This window comes from Bidens hawaiensis, unplaced genomic scaffold, assembly GCF_021521415.1.
Source record: "Bidens hawaiensis isolate Kalapana, Puna unplaced genomic scaffold, B.hawaiensis_p1.1 tig00009863_1, whole genome shotgun sequence".
NCBI classification, from domain to species: Eukaryota; Viridiplantae; Streptophyta; class Magnoliopsida; order Asterales; family Asteraceae; genus Bidens; species Bidens hawaiensis.
The window spans coordinates 683,953-701,994 of NW_027491741.1; positions in this window are offsets into that span (position 1 = coordinate 683,953).

The following is an 18,042-nucleotide window of genomic DNA, read 5'->3' on the forward strand; positions in this document are numbered from 1 at the left end:
GTACTGTGAATCATACATACTCGTATAAACGCAGTATAATTCATATATTCATTATTAAATAACATATAAATAGCATATACCGGTTAGGGTATACCTGATTCTACCGGAATCGTTACATTCTCCCCCCGTAACAAAAATTTCGTCCTCGAAATTTTACGCGTCGACTACTTCCTTTTGAGGAAATAGGTAGGGGTATTTCTTCCGGAATTCGTCCTTTCGTTCCCATGTATATTCTGGGCCTCGTTGCGAATTCCATCTAACTTTGACCAACGAAATCTTATTGTGTCTAAGTTGCTTGATTTTCCCGTCTACTATTTCTACGGGTTCCTCTACGAAATTGAGCTTATCACTTATTTGGACACCCTCTAGAGGTAACACCGATGTCTCATCCGCCAGACATCTTTTCAAGTTCGATACGTGAAACACGTTGTGAACTGCACTTAGTTCATCGGGTAGTTCTAATCGGTATGCTACGGGACCGATTTTTGCAGTAATATTGAATGGTCCAATATACCTCGGGGCTAACTTCCCCGCCTTTCCAAATCTGACTACACCCTTCCAAGGTGATACCTTCAAATACACTTTATCACCTTTCTCGAACGACAACGGTTTTCTACGGGTATCGGCATAACTCTTCTGCCGATCCCGCGCGGCCTTCAGATTGTTCCTAATTTCAAGGATTTTGCTGGTCGTTTCCTGGACCATGTCCGATCTAATGACCTGGGTGTCGCCCACTTCAGTCCAGCAGAGTGGTGATCGGCACTTTCGACCATACAATGCTTCGTAAGGCGCTGCCTTTATACTGCTATGGTAACTGTTATTATAGGAAAATTCAACGAGTGGGAGATGTTGATCCCAATTTCCCTTAAAATCCAGTACGCATGCACGAAGCAAATCCTCCAGGGTTTGGATGGTCCTCTCAGACTGACCATCGGTCTGAGGGTGGTAAGCTGTGCTTAGATCAATACGCGTTCCCAGCGCTTCTTGGACAGCTTGCCAAAGTTTGGAGGTGAAATGGCTATCCCGATCGGAGATGATTGAGATGGGTGTCCCATGACGAGACACAATTTCATTTATGTAAATCTGCGCAAGTCTCTCAGTGTTATAATTATTTCTAATCGGAATGAAATCTGCCGATTTGGTTAATCGATCCACGATTACCCAAATTGCATCATGTCCTCGGGACGTCTTAGGGAGATATGTCACAAAATCCATCGTGATTTGCTCCCACTTCCATTCGGGAATTTCCGGTTGTTGTAACATCCCCGAGGGTTTCTGGTGCTCCGCCTTTACTCTCGCACAAGTCGTACACTTAACGACATACGTTGCTATATCCTTTTTCATACCCGGCCACCAGTAGAACTCCTTCACATCCTTGTACATCTTATCCGATCCCGGATGTATGGAATATTTCGATCTATGCGCTTCGTCCATGATTAATTCACGAAGGTCATGGAGGGTCGGGATCCAAACCCGATTTTTGAAATAGAGAATTTCGTCCACGCGCTGTTCGAAATTCTTCTCATTGCCGTAAAGTCCCTCCTTTTCCAATTGTTCCTCTTTCAACGCCTCACGTTGAGCGACTCGAATCAGGTCCGAAAGGTTCGACTGGACTATCATCCCTAGTGCTCGCACTCGCAATGGCTTAACCTGTTCTTTCCTACTCAAGGCATCGGCTACGACGTTAGCCTTGCCGGGGTGATAACGGATGTCACAGTCATAGTCGCTTAACAACTCGACCCATCTTCGTTGCCTCATATTCAGTTCTTTCTGATCGAATATGTGCTGCAAACTTTTATGATCAGTGAAGATGGTGCACTTCGTACCGTAGAGATAATGTCTCCAGATTTTAAGTGCGAAGATAACCGCTCCCAGTTCTAAGTCATGAGTAGTGTAATTTTTCTCGTGTACTTTTAACTGTCGGGAAGCATAGGCTATAACCTTATTATTCTGCATCAACACGCATCCTAACCCTCTACGCGATGCGTCACAATACGCGACAAAACCATCGTCTCCATCGGGGAGACTTAAAATCGGCGCTTGGCACAATTTTTGATTTAGCGTTTGAAATGCCGTTTCCTGCTCTTCTCCCCATTCATACTTTCGATCATTTTGAGTCAGGAGAGTTAAAGGTTGGGCGATGCTGGAAAAGTTCTCTATAAACCGACGATAATAACCAGCTAAGCCTAAGAATTGGCGGATTTCCTTTGGCAATTTAGGCGCTTGCCAATTCTTAATTGCTTCAACCTTACTCGGATCAACGTGTATTCCTTGATGGTTTACAACGTGACCGAGGAATTGCACTTCTTGTAACCAGAAGTTACACTTGGAGAATTTTGCATATAATTTCTCCTGATTCAGAAGCTCTAAAATTATTCTTAAGTGTTGCTCATGCTCTTCTCTACTCTTCGAGTAGATCAAAATATCGTCAATAAACACAATGACGAATTTTTCGAGGTAAGGTTTACAGACTCGATTCATGAGGTCCATGAACACTGCCGGCGCATTTGTTAGCCCGAAAGGCATAACTAAGAACTCGTAATGGCCGTAGCGAGTCCGGAATGCGGTTTTTGGGATATCTTCTTCCTGAATTCTAACCTGATGGTATCCCGATCTAAGATCGATTTTTGAGAAATAGCTCGCACCTTGCAGCTGGTCAAACAGATCATCAATTCGGGGAAGAGGGTACCTATTTTTGATCGTTAACTTGTTCAACTCCCTGTAATCAATGCACATTCTAAGGCTCCCGTCCTTCTTTTTCACGAATAATACAGGTGCACCCCACGGGGAATGACTAGGACGTATGAATCCTTTATCCAACAATTCTTGCAACTGATTGGATAATTCTTGCATCTCGGACGGTGCAAGTCGGTAAGGTGCTTTAGCAACAGGGCCAGCTTGAGGTATTAAATTGATTTTGAATTCGACCTGTCGGGTTGGCGGTAATCCAGGAAGTTCTTCTGGGAAAACTTGTGGAAATTCGCGTACCACCGGGATATCATCCACCCGTTTCTCCTCAGAATCTGTGGCCGTCAAGCTTGCTAGATACGCCACGCATCCCTGGCGTATATATTTTAACACCTTGAGGTGGGATATAAATGGTATCATTGTGCCCGACTTCTCTCCTTGCACTAACACCTCTTCGTCATCCGACACCCGGATCTTGACGATTTTCTTTTCACAGTTTATTTCCACTTTATTACGTGCTAACCAATCCATTCCCACTATCACGTCAAAACTACCTAATTCTACCGGTAATAAGTCAATCAGGAAGGATTGATCGTTCAGAATAAAAGGGCAATTCCGAACTATCATGGTTTTACCGTTAGCTACTTCTACGGTATAAGGTTCTATGGTTTCACTAATCGGAAGGTTTGCTATCGATAGGAACTTAACGGAGACAAAACTTCTATCGGCGCCTGTATCAAATAATACAGAAGCGTAATGATCAGAGACGAGGAATGTACCTGTCACTACGCTGGGGTCCTGGCGTGCTTCGTTCGCCCCCATCATAAATGCTCGGCCTCTCGCCGGATTGGACGATGATGCCTGACCCACGGTTTGCCTCCCATTTCCTCCCTGGTTCAGTTTCGGACAGTTTCTCTTGAAGTGATCTGTGCTGCCGCATTCAAAGCAAGCACGGCTGGTGGTCATCATTTGGTTTCCTTGTGGGTTTTGTTGTCGGGCTGGTTGGGTCCTAAATGGCTGCGCACGGATAGGTTGCGGTTGTCGGTTCAGATTGTTCAGGTTTGTCCTACAACTCGGTGCGTAGTGCCCAATCCTGCCACACTGGTGGCACACTACCCCCTTGCACTCGCCACCATGCTGGTAACCGCATTTCCCACACTTAGGGAACGTCCCTTTATGCGATTCCTGCCTTCCGCCAGAACTAGTCATGGCGTAGTTCTGGGCAGCGGGCCGAGCACGTTTATTTTGCTGCTTCTCTTGGATCCTATTGTCGTACGTACCTCGCTTTCCCCCAGCAGACTCTCCTGCCACCTTCAGTGACCCACTCCTCACGAAATCGTATGTGACGATACCAGCTTGCGTCACCGCACCCTCAAACGTCTTGTGTCCCCCAGCGTTGACTATACTCCTTACTACTGGAGTTAGTCCCCATATATAACGCTCAACCCTCTTTGACTCCGGGGTGACCAACCATGGCACCAATTGCGACAATTCATTAAATAGGTTCGTATAACCCTAGTGGTCTGCCCCCTGCATCTCCAGGTTCCACAATTCGTTTTCTAACTTCTGCAGTTCGTTTTTCGGGCAGAAATGTTCCAGTACAAGGGCCTTGAGCTCTGCCCAGGTCATGCGGTTTGTCACTGCCTGACCGCGAGTTTGCACTATTGTGTTCCACCATGTCAAGGCATGGTCCGTGAACGTGCAGGTAGCATACTTAACAACGTAGTCCTCAGGGCAGTTGCTAATGTTCACAACGGACTCTATTTTCTCAATCCACTTAACCAACCCATTTGGTCCTTCAGACCCGCTAAATTCTAGGGGCTTGCACAACATGAAATCTTTGATTGAACATCCCTTTGTTGCAGGAGTCGGTTCAGTACGGTTCGTTTCTACACTAGGTATAGGGCCATTACTGTCTGTAACGATCACCCTAGGCGGTGCGTCATTACTCGGAATCGGGTTACTGTTCGGTAGAGGGTTAACATTTTGTTCTCCATCATTATTGGTGGTCGTTTGATTGCTCGCAGGGCCTGGATTGGTCGTATTATTAATACTGGCGGCGATGCGCGATACTATATCCTGTATCGCCGCCTCTAACTGTTGAGCAATCAGACGGTCCACCTCCACTTCTGACATTCGAGCTGACCGTTTGGTGCCATTCTACACAACATTAAGAAAAATACATATAATTAATACAAATTCCAGTCTCGATACACAACACACATTCCATTCATTAATAAACATCAGTACATATTAATAAACATCAGTTCACATTACATTCCTACCATCATCACATAGACTAAGTTTTCATACATCAGTCCTACATCGGCATCATTTCGACATAACCCGCTATGGGTCAGTGCTTGAATGATACATCAAAAGTATCTACAATGATATCCCCAAAAAGGCCCCCTATGGGCTAGTGGCTGTACTATAACTACCCAAGATTCACTCTATGTTAGCATCGCCACTAACTGCTTACACAGAGTATCAAAAAGCGGACCCTGACTACTACCACCCTAACATAATCTAAGCATGGTGGTATACCAACCACACCAACACTGCCACCATCACCACCAACACCGCCATCAAACCCCGAATCCGTGTCTCCATCGGGTCAATCATCCACTGGGAGTATGCGCCCTCCCTCCTCAGCTGGCCAATCGCGTACTGGCTGTCCAGTACACAGTCCGCCAGGTGTCTCCTCCTCTGGATCCCCACCGTCAAGGCGATGGTGTGCTCAACCACCTGCTCGTGGAGCACTCGGAGCCATGCAGCCTCGGAGGAGGGACGCTCATCCCTCTCCAGCCTAGGGGTACCCCACACGGGTGGAGGCACAGGCTCAGGCTGGGGGCAGGAGGACTCGCCCCTGTGGAAAGTAGGTCTGGGTGGGGTTGAGGTAGGTGGGACATAAGGGACACTGATCCGCGCCGTGAGGCGGGGTCCAGGTCTGGGAGGGGTAGGGGTGACCTGTGGTACGGGTGGGGTGGGGGATCTGGCAACCCTAGTAGGGGAGGACAGGCTAGCACTCCTACGGCTAGTCTCACTAGGCTCAGTGCTGGATGCTAGGCGTAAGCTCCTAGAGTTCCCGGAACTGGCCTCCTCCGGGTCCTCCTCCACTGACAGACTTCGTGATCTCGACATCCCTACCTGTATACAAGTTAGCAAACATATAGTTTCTTCCATAATGTAAATCATGATTAATATACACATACTTCTACAACTTTGTCACATAAAAATATTATCATATACTTACACATATGTTGCCGATTTTACCTATTAATGTTCCCCGTGACTTCCCCTGAATTCCCTCGTGCGGACAAGTCTGTTATTATGTTCCGGACCATAATAACTCACTTGTCCATCCAAGTTCATCCAGATCTCGTCACTATAAATTATTAGTTGATATTCAGATCCTATAATACTTGAGCTACTGGTTATATTTTAGGTATCTTTTAAAGACATCCTAATTCTTTATAACCAATGGCTCTGATACCAAGTTCTGTAATACCCCGTAACCACAGCGGAAACGTAAACGGGATGCAACAGACACGTCTGATATCAACAGCATTGCTTATAATGAAAACACCACTACATTAATTCATACCATATTACATTGTTCCGAGTTTAGTTACCGTCTAGGCGTTAACACATAAGTTTTACCAACAGTACATTAACATAATTAATACAAAAAGATCATTAAGCTTCCACAAAAATCACGCATCATCAAGCATGTAGCAATTATTCCAGTTTGGGAGTACCTAGAAAGCATGTAAAGAAAACGGGTCAACTACGAATAGTTGGTGAGTTTCACTAATTTAAATAACAGTGACAAATCATTATAATAATCATATATTAGCGATGTAATTATACTGAGCCCACAAGTGAAACCTCTGACTATCCACATACAACCCCGTGGCATACTCCGCCCACGGACCTGCCCCAAACCGCTATGCCTAACATTACATAGCAAAAATATATAACAACAAAATAGACATGTGCAACTGGCTGGGAAACATCATCAAATCTATGCCGGACCAGTTGGGTTTGTCAGACCAATAGTACTATTCACACTCTACCGGCTTTTAGCTAATCACTCGTGTTGCGGGGCCTTACAATGTTAGCAACTCAGACAATTACCATCTTAGTACATTTCCGTACGATTCCCGTACAATAAAATATATATATAAATACACGCAATTCCATGCGTTCAGTATGTACTTAAACATTTCAATAGTAACATGCTTTCCGCCCCGGGAAAATATTTAAAAACAGTTCAGAAAAAGGGGCTCGTGAAACTCACCTTATCGTAAACAAGCAGATAACACAGTACGCAAGCTTTTAATCCGGATCTGTAATACGATCCCTAAGTTCGTTACTATACAATCACTATTAATATAACTTTAACCGTGCTAACCGGTACTTCTGGGGACACTGTTAACCCAGTACTGTACCCGTTCCGGGGGCAATGTTAACCCAGAAACACTTCTCCGGACTCAGATTGTGATATCGTTTAGAGTTCAATAATCAAAATACTATTAGTTTGTTTTCCCCGTTTCGCGTGCCTAGCACGGTTATCCGTTTTTACGCTTCAAAAAATGAGTTTGGTCACCCACGACCTGAAAATAGTTGTTGACTGATAATTTAATTAAAGTTGTGAAATTAGAGCTCGGTTTAGACGCCCGATTGACCGCGGGACCCGTTTCCGTCTTTAGTGTACCGGAAACTGTTAAATCGGATAAAATTACCCAAATCATCCGAATTATTTTCGGATGATTTATTTTTACTTGTTTAACTCAATTATATGAAAATAGTTCATTTTTAGGGTTTTTATACACCAGTCAGCTCGTTTAGGCGAAATTTACCGGTTTACTTGTTTTAAGCTTTAAAAGTTTGTTTTTATTTTCTTTTTAGCACAAATAATTATCCATTTAGACTCGGATCTTGAAATTTTGCACAAATCACTTTTTGACAGTGGGGAATTTTATAAAAATATTTCCAGAATTAATTTTTATATTTAAAATTTATTTATCTATTTTTAAACTCCATTTAAACACTAAATATGTCGTAAATACCAAACCACCTTAGAAAAATCCCAAATTTTTCCTGGATGACCCCTGCCATCCACATAGTCCCCTGTAATTTTTCCAGAACCAAAATCTCTTTTTACATGCCATTTTCACTAAAACCGAGCTAGAAAACCCAAGAACTCGTTTAACCGAAAAGCCTACTTAGACTTCTCCAACGGATCTAAAATTTTGTGTGTGACTTTTACATGTTATAAAAAGCTTATCTTAAATTTTCAAGAATTTTTCATGATATTTAACTATTTTTCACCATTTTTAGACAAAACCGAGCATTAAATTCACCAAATATTCATCCTTTGTCCAAAAATTACCAAAATTTCACAGATCTCATATTTTCATGTGTAGATCATCTCTGTGAAATTTCGTAGCCTAACTCTAAACGTACCACAATCTGTCCAAAACACTCATAGCCGAACATAAACCGAACTACCTTGTGTTTTTAGCTTCAAATCGCAAGGATCTTGCTTTCTAGCCTTGGTTAACAACTAGATACAACACCTACAAGCACAATAACACCACACCAAGCAAGTTACACCCACAATCAAGCCATTTCTTTCATGGTTTCGGTTATGATTTAAAAACAAGGATTTGAACCGTAAAAATTCGTTTTTGGTTCGTTTAACTCCTTTCTTGGACCAAGATCCCTTGTATAACCCGTATACATCACTTGATCATGCAAGAATCGGTTTTCATCTTTGAAACCTCATTTTCTTGCAAATAAACTCAAGAAACGAAGATGAACACGTAAATAACTCGATCTTTACCTCGGTTTTCTTGCTAAAATCTCGGGTTTTAGTTCATACTTTGGAGAGGAGATGAATATTGTTGAATGTGTTTGTGTAAAAAAAAATAACAAAGCATAAGGGGTTACACCCCCCTTATCCGATCGGAACTCAAGGGGAGGTGGGGTGGGACCCACCTCTCCATTCTTAGCCACTCATTTGGATTTCTGAAATCTGGATAACGTTTTGGATAATCTGGTTCAGTTCTTTTTTCGGTTAAATGTTTAATCTAACTTAAAACGAGGCTAAAATGGTCGTTTTCGGCTTAAAAAAAGAAATTTATTTAAAACCGATTTAAAAACTTTAAAAACTTAAACCATGACATTTATTATCTTAAAACATCATATTATTAATAATTGCGCATCTTTTTCGGCTTGATCGATCGTATCTTGCTTGGTTTGGTATTAAAGGTTTCGTTTAACGTACCGACGTACCATTAAATCGAAATTCTTTTTCTGTGCTTTAATTCACTTATCCCGAAGCTTTAACACTTCGTAAACATCACTAAATATTATATATCTCGTCTATAATGTAATCCTCGATTCGTTCGGGCTTCAATAACCGTTAATCGGTTAATCGTATTTCCAATACGATTAACTGTATAATCGAGTATAATCCGTACTGTGAATCATACATACTCGTATAAACGCAGTATAATTCATATATTCATTATTAAATAACACATAAATAGTATATACCGGTTAGGGTATACCTGATTCTGCCGGAATCGTTACATATCGGCACACACTTACTTAGTTGGTCAAGTCAATCACCGGTATTGTTGTCCGCTTAAACTCTACCCTAATACTTACCAAGAAAAATATGGTTTGTTAGGCTCATTTTGTGTTTTAGTCTTTTGTATTTGTGTATGCATAAACGTTTATGTATGCATAAACGTTTATGTATGTTAGCTAGTCGGTGTATATTTCTTTGTATGTTTGGGCCCGAGGCCATGTATGTTGGATCCCATTGGGCCGTAAATAATGAATGGAAATATGCATGAGTACACACACAATAAATAGTTTGTGCATCTCATGCAAACCAACCTTTTGTCAATTTCTTATCCTTATCCATACTACAAACTCTCTCTACTCTCCTTTCTCTCTTCCCTCACGGAAATAACATTAACCAAACAAGATCCGAGATCTCGGTGTTCTTAGTGTCTACCTCTTACGTGAAACTGCTCAAACTTTGAGAGATTATACCATTGCTAAGGGTCTTTGAGATGCCTTAGTAAGTTAGAGAGAAACATTGAGATAAGAAATAGTAGGAAAGGAATGTTGAAGGGTGAGTTCAACATGTTCAATTATGTGCAAGGACAATCGGTCACTAGCCTCATTCATAGATTTGAAACGTTAATTACCAAAAAACAAGAGTGCTGGAATTGAATATGACCAGATTGAGATCAATGACAAGTTGCTTAAGTCACTTCCATATACCTGGAATAGCAGTGTAATCACAATCAAGAGAACAACCAATCTTCAAATTACCCCTCTAGCTTATTTGACTTCAATTATCAAGTCATTTTAGATGGATGACAAACTCAGAATGGGTAATCATATCAGTTCTCTCAATCAAGCTGGGATATCTACTGGATCAGGAATAAGCACATCATTTCTAAGCCAAACACACCCCACTGTTCACACTGCTAATTTTTGCCTTCAAGACAACTGCTACACCTCAAGCACCATCGAGTTCATGCTCATTTCAAGATGTTGTTGATAAAGCCGTTTCTCAAGATTTAAAAACCAATAGGATCAAGAAACCCGCAAGCAGTAAAGCTCATTTGGCTCCTCAAACTGTTTCAGCCGATGACTACAACGTGACACTCTTCCATGCTTTATGGCAAGCCATGAGGAGTTGTTATAAGGAAAACTTCTTCCTCCTTCGTTTGAGCAAGGAGACCTTCCCGAGATCAACAAGAAAGATTTCAAGAAAATGGACATCAAGTACCAGATGGCCATGGTTGTTCACCGAGCATCTATTTTCATGAAGAAGTATGAGAAGAACAGTTTTAGGGATTCGGATGGGAAAAGCATTGGGTTTGAGAAAGAGAAGCTACGTTGCTACAACTGCAATGAATCAGGTCACTTCGCAAGAGAATGCACCAACCCACCTATGGATGTTAATGACATCAAGATCACTGAGATGTCTGATAGTGAAGGTGTGAAAAGAAATGACAAGAAGATCGTTCCGAGTTACTCCTAGAAGTCAAGAGTCCAAAGAATTGGTCAAGGAAGCACATCCAAGGGAAATCTCAAGTCGAGCTCAAAGGCTATGATTACAAGAATAGCTGAGGCAACTCAACCAGATTGGGAGGATGACCAATTTGAAGAGTTGAAGAATCCTCTGACCTTTGCTGGAATGGCCTTCACAAATGAAGCAAGCACCTCATTAAGCCACGCTGCTGGAACACCTACACTTACCATTTTCATTCCAGAGGTACACAAAGTTTGCTCACAAGATTGTATTGATAAGGTTATGAACTATAGAACTCATAATTCTGCCCTAGATGAAAATCTTAGCATTAAATTCCAGAATGATGATCATAGGAAAGAAGAAAAGATATTTGCCACTAGGATTAAAACTCATAATAATGATATGGCTAAGCTTAATGAAAAACTTTTCCAAGCTGAAAAACTAGTTGAACATCAAGAAAGTCCTGTTGCTGGATTAAATTCTAAAATTGAGAAATTAGAGTTAGATTTAGCTCAAAGGAAAATAGTCGTTGACAGATTTGAGTTAGCTTATGATAAGATTAATGGAAAAATTGGGGCACAGACTGGGGTGAGACAAAAGACTTGAATAGGCTATGATAATACTGTTGTTCCACCTCCTTTTAACGAGAATTATACTAGCCTTCCTCACTTTAGTTTCAATTCCCCACCTTAGGATGAAATGATTTATGGTATTGGACATGTGCCAAAACCAAAGACATTTACTCCTGTTGTCCCCAAGACCGTTCACCCAATTCTTCCATCAATTAGTCCTACTGGTAATTCATCTTCTTCGGCAGGTGTTGTAGAAGAAAGTGAGTTTGTGGAAACGAACAAGGGTTATGGAGATAAAAAGAATTTAAATTCACTTTTTGATTCAAGTGGGAATCTAAAAAAATATGTTGTTAACCCGGTCTGTAATAATTATACTTTGGAAAATATTTTGAACAATCATGTACTTTGGGAGAGTGTTGATGTTGGCACTTCTCTAAATGATATGAATGAAAATGATGTTTCTGTGTCCAATAGTGATTGTGAAACAGTATTTATGAAGCTTTCACTAACAGAAATGTGCAAGAAAATGTGTTCGTCGAGAAAAACATACCTAGTTGTTCGTCAAGAGATTGTAAAGTAGAAGGTGATAAAACTAAGAAAAAATGTTTAAAACCTAGTACTTCAAGTAAATATGTACCACCACATAAAAACAATTTTTTCCAATCAACTAATCAATTTTACCATACTCAACTATACAATCATTTTGATAATAGCTGTTATGGTTGTCATCAACAAGATTATATCAAATCGTTTTATTCAAATGTTTTTTTATGATCGGGGTTATAGATCATATAACCTGTTTGTTCCTTTCCAAGCATCACCATACTCACCACAATCAGCATATCATAGTTCTGACGAGTTCTGTAGGGATAACATAAAAAAAGCTTTGTTTTGCTTGTGGTAACCCATCTCACATTGCAAGACATTGCAAGAACTGGTATAGAAAGCAAGGAGAAATGAACAGTCAGTTTAATCAATTCCGTTCTAGGGCTAAACCCAAGAACAAGAAATTATCAATCTGATAGTTCTGCCAGTGAAATGGACGTGAGATCCAGAACCAAGAAAAACAGTAAACCACCTTTTTGGATAACCAAAAATGATAGAGCAAAAAGGAGTTCCAAGACTCAGAAGTCAAAGAACTCACCAAATAGAAACCAGAAAAGGAATCCAAAGATTGAGAAATCTGAGGATTTTGTTTTAAAACCAAGAAGAAGACATTCCAGAAAATCTTCCAAACCAGGAAACCTGCATGTACATGGATTCTTAACGACTGCTCTTCTGATCTGACACATTCCTGTAAGGCCTCATTCCCAGTGCCCTACATTGGCGTTAATTTACTCATAAACACAGTTCAAGATATCAGAGTTAATTAAAACTTTCACGGAATAATAATAAATGACAACCATTCATTACAAACATTCAAATCTTGTCTTTAAAACATAGCATAAAATATCTTATTAAAACATCATGACAATTCTTCAGATGCCAGCCTCTTCAAATCCTGCCATGTGTCTCTCTCAAGCTAGCTGCTTCAATCTATTTACATGTGTGCATACTAAAAGACATCTACATTGAGTGAGTTCTAGTTAATCAGGTAACATACAATACATTCGCATACTTACACATACACATATGAAGATACATATTATATACTTAACCTGTTTATCTTTCTTTCGTACATACATACATATGTATATAACTTCTTTCTTTCCTTCATTCTTTCTTTCACACTTTACATTTATTATTTCTTTACATACTTATACGTTTTAAAGAACCTTTCTCCCTATAACCTCTCAGATATTATAAGGGTCTGGTCCATCCTTTCCCATTTACTCATACCTTCATTTCTTCATACTATCATTCATACAATTTCATGCATACCATGTTATATCATTTATACATACTTTATAAAACAATTATATCTTCTAACGATTACCTTCCCTGTCGATACGTGCAATATCCTAAGATTGTTCACGTACCGACAAGCATTCATTCATAACCTCAATAACTATCACATAAATCATAAGGTAAGTGTATTAACTGATCACATCGAGTATGCACACAGCCCCGAAAACATAACAAGGAAATGGGGCTAGAAACTCCCCAGCAAATGATTCCTTTCCGAATATACAATAATACGCCTCCTTAGCTGGGCACGACTAACTGTGTAACAATTATAGTATCAATTAACTACTTCTAGCTATACCATACTTCTAAGTTATTGTAACCCCTAGCTACGTGACGTGAAGTCGAAGACTCACTCAAAAATAAACCAAATACAACTAATTAGATAGCGGTAAGTGGGTGTCGAACACAGAGAGTATGTGGAAAATGTGTTACTAAGTAACTTTGTAATCTGACTATATTAAATTAAACTAAATTGCATAAAAACGTAAATTCAAATATTTGTTTGTTTTGTTTGATTAACAAAAATAACTGAAAACAATTTAACGAATCTAACTGAATCAATAAAAAGAATGCTCTCTCCCGATTTCAGGTTTCCAAGATTGATAATGTTAACTTTTACTTTTGGGATTAACTACCTAGACATAGTTCATAAGTATGCGTTTGATTGTGATCAAAGAGGACAAAGTACTTGGATTGTAAAAACGCAAGGTTGTCACTCGATAATCAGTTTTATATAGCTAACCTTAATTCCCTTCCAATAAATCCCGATTGCCTATGGCACCAAGAACTAATGGCCAAGAACACGAATTACACTATACTAACAATTACTAATCATACTCACAATCACCATAGTAATATAATCATACGATCAATTTACTATCCCACAAATAACATAAACAATTAACAAACATTCAATTGAAAACATTACAATTTGGGAGAGACACAAAGGATTTTAGCCACACATAATTCGATTCATCATTACCTCAATTAGAGTATGCATATGAATCACAAACACTAAATCAATTATTACAATCACCAAACTACTGTTCTTGGACTAAAAATTCACCTCTCGGTCGTTCTTCAATGTTGGATATGTGAAAAGACAATGAAAAACGGATTAAAAAGAAAAGAAAAGGCGGCAGTTACAGCTCCCGGACCGTGGTCCACGGTCCCCCTGAGCTCACACTAACGGTGAAAATTTTCATTTTTGTGCCATTTTGACCGTGGCCCACGGTGTTGGAGCTTTTTCTCATTTCTTGTTTTCATCATATCTTTCTAGTTTCAACTCCGTTTTCTTCGCTGTTTTCGCCCACGTTCTCGATGTTTCATCCTCTATCTCCCCATACCTGCAATTATACGAGTAACCATAGTCAAATAATTCCATAAATTTAATTGGTTAAGCATATGCATTTATATCTTTTAGCTCGCTTAACGGCTTCCCTACGGTTCACTCATCACATTCCCACACTTAACCGTTGCTTGCCCCCAAGCAACACCTCAAAAAACATTTGTTTTTTCGTTTTTAACTTATAACCACCAAACATACCAACAATTTTGGTTCAGTCAAGATCCCAAGCCATACCCTATTCCCTCTTTACTATAGGTTTGCACTAGTATACTTGATATTCTATTTAAACCATAGAATTCCAACCAAACCTAAGATGCTTTCGGTTTTTACCCATACATAACACACTTTCACATATTAACCCTCTTCTCAATGATCATTCACACAGTTTCAAATATAACCAATTCTCCTAGCATACGCTTGTACAATCGTCAAATCTCCACCTATATAAATGCTTTGATACAAATGCAAATCAAGAGGGCTTAAAACGGGTTATAACGGGGCTAGGTGTAAGGGTATGGAAAGGGAATACTGAAAGTGGCTCAAACGATCCGATTCTGCTTATTACAAATAAACTAAGTAAATAATGAAACAAACAACTATATACACCACTAACTTCTCTGTTTTTTGTTCCTTTTTTTTTCACTCATTACATAATACTTTGAACATTGAATCTATAACACTTTTTTTGACATTGCAATTAAACATAATGCTTAATATTTCCTATTGATCAGTACTAAAACAATTACAAATACAAAGAAATACCTACTAAGTTGGATCGTCTCACAATTTAACATCGGGGTTGATTGAATAAAAAGAATAAGTCCAATAATGTTTTCTAAAGGAACCACCCCCCTGCCCCTCTCATTAACCATGCTCATATATGTAATGTATGAGGCCCAACCCTCAAAACCCACACTCGCACTCATACAGACGAGGCTTTAACCTAATTTTGTCTATCACTTTTGCACTCATGCCAAGTTAAGGTCTCGAAATGCATTGATTGCATAAGTTCTATAGGAGAATATAAACTCTCACCAATCTTCACTTTCTCAATGCACAAGTGTATATCGACATGTTATGCAGGTTATTGTACCGAAAGCATGCTAAACTTGACTAGTACATAACCTCATTTTTAAAACAACTAGGCAAACATGCCCATTAGGGAATTGTGACCATGAAAATGGACCAAAACCTTACCCTGCCATCTTACCACTTTCCGATTTTCTTTTAAATTTAAAAAAAAATTTAATATAAATATTTTTTTTTGTTTTTTTAGAAAAAATTTGAAAAATAAAATTCCCCCATCCCCACATTTAGGATACATTGTCCCCAATGTATGGTTTTGAGAAATAAAAACAAAGGCACTACTAAATAAAACTCCACTTCCTTCAATGAAAAACTCGGGTTGTTCCCAACACAATGTCGAAGAGAAATCCATTAGAATTTCCTCACACTTGGTTTTTGCTAACATGGTAGCTTAAAATACCACTAATAACAAACAAACTAGAAATTATAATGCAAAATAAAAAATAAAATATACAAAATGTACAATTACCACCTTTTTAAAACATTTATGACATTTAAGGTGGGTGACTTGTCAACTCCCGTGCAGATTTATCGTTATAAGCAAGCTCATTTTCAAGCAATTTTTGCCAGTCTTCCTGCAAACCAGGGTCAGGCCCGGACATCCTCATCTTCCACCATAGATCATTTAGGTTAGGTGTATGTCTCACTTTCGTCTTCCTTGGTCGGCTACCTTTTTCTACCACCTTCTCACTCTGTAGATGCTCAACTTCTTTCTTCTCAACTGACCTGTCAATCACAAAACACTCCACTTTTGTGTGATCCTCGCTCAAGGATACACACATGTTAACAAAATCCGCCATCAGGCTTTCCTTGTCAACAAAAGGGTCAGTAGTATTTTTAAATAATAATAACCGTTTATCACGATTCCCACACTTTCCCAGTGTCCCGTTAGCACGATCAATTACTACAAGTGAAGTGACAAGGAATGGTCTACCCAATATGACTATGGGTTGCGTGTTAGTTACATTTTTAGCATAATTAAAATTTGACGTGAAGTCGAAGACTCACTCAAAAATAAACTAAATACAACTAATTAGATAGCGTGTAAGTGGGTGTCGAACACAGAGAGTTTGTGGAAAATGTGTTACTAAGTAGCTTTGTAATATGACTATATTAAATTAAACTAAATTGCATAAAAGGTTAAATTCAAAAATTTGTTTTGTTTGATTAACAAAAATAACTGAAAACAATTTAACGAGTTTAACTGAATCAATAAAAAGAATGCTCTCTCTCGATTTCAGGTTTCCAAGATTGACAAGGTTAACTTTTACTTTTGGGATGAACTACTAGACATAGTTCGTAAGTATGCGGTTGATTGTGATCAAAGAGGACTAAGTACTTGGGTTGTAAAAACGCAAGGTTGTCACTCGATAATCAGTTTTATATAGCAAACCCTAATTCCCTTCCAATAAATCCTGATTGCCTATGGCACCAAAAACAGATAGTCAAGAACAAGAATTACACTATACTAACAATTACTAATCAAACTCACAATCACCATAGCAATATAATCATATGATCAATTTACTATCCCATAAATGACATAAACAATTAACGAACATTCAATTGAAAAACCTTACAATTCGGAAGAGAACACAAAGGAAATTAGCCACACATAATTCAGTTCATCACATCAATTAGATTGTGCATATGAATCACAAACACCAAATCAATGATTACAATCACCGAACTATTGTTCTTGACTCAAAATTCGCCTCTAGGTCGTTCTCCAATGTTGGATATGTGAAAAGACAATGAGAAACGGATTAAAAACAAAGAAAAACGGTAGTTACAACTCCCGGACCGTGGCCCACGGTGACCATCGTGGGCCACAGTGAGGTCCATGCTCCCCCAGAGCTCACGCTAACGGTGAAAACAGTCATTTTTGTGCCATTTTGACCGTGGCCCACTGTCAACACCGTGGGCCATGGTGGAGCTCTTTCTCATTTTCTTTTTTTCTTAATATCTTTCTCGTTTGAACTCCATTTTATTCGTTGTTTTCGCCCACATTCTCGTGATTTCATCCCCTATCTCCTCATACCTACGATTATACGAGTAACCATAGTCAACTAATTCCATAAAATTAATTGGTTAAGCATATGCATTTATATCTTTTAACTCGCTTAACGGCTTCCCTATGGTTCACCCGTCACCATGGGGGTCAGGGGAAGCGCCCCTAGCAGCGGGGTTATATGGGTGGCAACCCCTAGTAGGGTCCGAGGGGCAGATCCCCTGGATGTGGTTAAGCTGCTAGGTCAGTTTGGAAAAAAAAGTATTTTCCTTAGTAAGGCTTTACCAAAAACCTCATCAGATAACTGAAGTTCCATTATTTAATCAAATCGAATATTCATTTTAAATGTTACCCTTCCTTA